We start from the raw sequence: 3652 nt of genomic DNA on the forward strand, positions 1-3652 counted from the left end.
AAAATTAGGACTATCTGTTAGTAAGCATCATAAGAAAGTAAAAGAAAAGAGAAAACCGTTAGAAGAGGACCGGTGGTCGGAGGAGCGACAGTGTGAAGGTTGGGTGCGATTGGGGTAGGCTACGAGCGTGAGTGGTGGGGACGTGTAGGTCGCGTAAAGGGAGAAGAGGAGAGCGGAGAAAGAGAGTGGAGAAAAATGGGAGAAGAGAAGAGGGCTAGGGGTGGCCGGTCGGTGGTGGGGAAGAAGATTTCGGTGACTAGGGTTAGGTTTTGGGGAAGGGGATGATGAATAGTGAGGACTTTATATAGATTTTGAGGCACATGGACATGGGGCACGCCCGTGTGTCCTTATTGCAACTCGTGTGTTTCATGATTTTCAAATTTAGGCACATTTGAAATTCGGCCCATGCCCGTGTCTTTTAGCCGTGTTGGTGCACACGGTCGTATCCTGCTTCGTTCGCTTCTCTCACGCCTGTGTATGCATGCAAACACTCGTATTATTTTCATAATCTCGAGCACGGGTAGTGGCACGCCCGTGTTAATTTCTCAGTTTTAACCACGGCTTCTAGACATGGGCGTGTCGCACGCCCATGTTGTTTTGACAGTTTCATCCACGCCATGACGCACGACCGTGGGAAAGTATCGAATCCCGTGTTGGGGAAAACTTTCGCTCTATTTTCACATAACCGTATCATACAGCCGTGTCACCGCCCGTGGTATGAGCACGGCCTAAGGCACGCCCGTGTGCCTGGCCGTGTGGATTTGGACAATCTGTGTTCCAGGACTCAGTTAGTGAATTAGATGTTAAAAACTAAAATTAAAAGAAGTTAACACTATTAGTGCTCAGGTTACCTCCCGAGAAGCGTTTATTTATAGTCTAAGCTCGACTTACCTCTCTATTGCGTGGTTATGGTGGTGCGAGGAGTTTACACTCCTCATTCTTACTATCAAACACAAAATAAGGTTTTAGACGGGTATGATTTACCTTAAAGGTGCCAAATTTAGGATGGATTACCTCGACTGTCCCAAATGGAAAAATGCTGAGTACCGTAAGAGGGATTGCTCCATTAGGTTCAGAAATGGCAATACGAGGGTCTGCTACATCTAGTAGTACTTTGTCTCCAACCTTAAGTTGATTTGGTGAAACATTGAGCTCATCATGGCGTGGTTTTGGTCTATCATGTGCTCTCGGTTTCTGTGTCCACCATTCATCTAGTTCCTCGATTTGTAGCCTTCGTTCTTCATAGATGGGTTCTTTGTTGTTACTTGAACAAAGCTCATGTATGATTTTCGAACATATTTCCTACAAAGAAGGTTGCACCACATGATCAATGTTAGTAGAATTCCGAGCTTGAAGAGTGATTGTTCCACCACCCACACGAAGTGTGAGTTCACATGTACCAACATCAATTATAGTTCTAGCAGTTGCTAAAAAGGGTCTTCCTAAAATTAAAGGCACATCACTATCCTCTTCTATGTCTAGAACAACAAAATCTATTGGGAATATAAATTTGTCAATTTTAACGAGTACATCTTTAATAATGCCCTTAGAAAATCTAATTGTTTTATCTGCTAACTGGATGCTCATCCTAGTTTGTTTGCGTTTCCCAAGACCTAGTTGTTTAAATATTTTGTAGGGCATAACATTAATACTAGCCCCTAAATCAGCCAAAGCATTACTAAAGTCTAGGCTACCAATTAAACAAGGAATCGTAAAACTCCTTGGATCTTTCAATTTGTTGGCCAGCTTATTCTGTAGAATGGCTGAGCAAACTGCATCCATCTCCACATGCGACGCCTCATCCAACTTCCGCTTTTTTGCTAAAAGCTCCTTTAAAAAATTTAACTGCTTTTGGCATCTGCGAAAAAGCTTCAATAAACGGTAAGTTAATATGCAATTTTTTTAATAGTTTAAGGAATTTACCAAATTGTTCATCTGTGCGGTCTTTCCTTGTTGCATTGGGGTATGGCACTCTTGGTTGGTACTCTTTACTTACCGATTTTTGACCACTGTGGACTACCTCACCTTTACCTTTACTTACCACAATTCCTTGCCTCTGTTCTGGTTCAAGTTCAACTAACCTTTCCTTGTCTTGAACGGTAATCGCGTTGAGTTGTTCCCTTGGGTTAGATTCAGTATTACTCGGCAGGCTACCTTGTGGTCATTCAAAAATTAGTTTAACGAGCTGTCCTATCTGAGTTTCAAGCCCTTGGATCGATGCTTGTTGATTCTTAATTGTTGTTTCGGTATTCTGAAAGTGAGTTTTTGACACCGAGATAAACTTTGTTAGCATCTTCTCCAGGTTTGACTTTTTTTCCTATTAGTAAGGTGGTTGTTGAAAACCCAGAGGATGTTGTGTCCTTTGATTCCCTTGACTTCCCGATGAGAAGTTGGGATGGTTCCACCAACCTGTATTATATGTGTTACTATATGTGTTATTTTGAGATCTAGAATTATTGTTACCCATGTATTAGACTTGTAACTCCTCGATGCTAGGGTTGAAAAATTGATATTCTGTGTGTACTCCTCCTCCATTAGAATCACACCTCATCACAAGATGTACCTGAGTAGAACCACATAAACAGTTAATCTTTTTATTTAAAAGTTCTACATGGTTAGATAGCATAGTAACCGTATCGAGGTTGAAAACACCGGCTGCTTTTGTCGAATTTGTTCTCATGACTTGCCATTGATAGTTATTTAGTGACATCTCTTCAATAAATTTGTAAGCTACTTCAAGTGTTTTGTTATTGATAGTCCCACCAGCAGCTATGTCGATAAGTTACCTTGTTATGGGGTTCACACCGTTGTAAAACGTTTGAACCTGCAACCATAAAGGTAACCCATGGTGAGGGCACCTTTTCAATAGATCCTTGTATCTCTCCCATGCATCATAGAGCATTTCTAGATCCATCTGCACAAAAGAACAGATGTCATTCCTCAACTTAGCCGTTTTAGCTGGCAGGAAATATTTAAGTAAGAATTTTTCGATCATTTGTTCCCAAGTAGTGATTGACCCTCTTGGTAACGAGTTCAACCACTGTTTAGCTTTGTTCCTCAACAAAAAGGGAAACAATCAAAGGTGAATGACGTCATCAGAAATGCCATTGATCTTAAAAGTGTCACAAAATTCTAAGAAATTCGCCAAATGAGCGTTTGGGTCCTCGTCCGGCAAGCCATCAAACTGAACAAACTGTTGGATCATTTGAATTGTGTTAGGTTTCAGTTCAAAATTATTCGCAACAACAGCAGGCCTAACTATACTTGACTCAGTTCCTATTAAAGTAGGTTTAGCATAATCATACATAGTGCATGGAGTAGGATTCTGATTTACTGGATCAGCAGCAATTGCAGGAGGTAGCTGGTTTTCCTGATTTTCAGCCATCTCCTCGGTTGTGGTGGAAATATCGTCCTCTTGTTCTTCCAATGTATATCATAGGCTTCACCTTATTTCTCTTCGGTTTCTGCGAGCTGTGCGATCGATCTCACTATCAAAAAGTAATGGTCCTGACAGGTTTCTTCTAGTCATAAACTATAAAAACCTACCAGAAGGAAAAAGAAAATTTAGTAACAAAAATCAAAATAAATTTTAAATTGCAATAAAGTAAATGGCTAAAGTAATAAAAATTAAGTGTTCCTAATATCTTAGTTC

General features: G+C 40.6%; 1 non-coding gene across 1 annotated transcript; it reads left to right on the top strand.

Annotated features, from left to right (window-relative positions):
- Positions 1–2840: 2840 nt before the first annotated feature.
- LOC128285978 (small nucleolar RNA R71) lies at positions 2841–2947 on the top strand. The gene has a single exon (XR_008276525.1). It is a non-coding gene; the product is annotated as a small nucleolar RNA R71 (small nucleolar RNA).
- Positions 2948–3652: the final 705 nt, after the last annotated feature.

This window comes from Gossypium arboreum, chromosome 12, assembly GCF_025698485.1.
Source record: "Gossypium arboreum isolate Shixiya-1 chromosome 12, ASM2569848v2, whole genome shotgun sequence".
Classification (NCBI taxonomy): Eukaryota; Viridiplantae; Streptophyta; class Magnoliopsida; order Malvales; family Malvaceae; genus Gossypium; species Gossypium arboreum.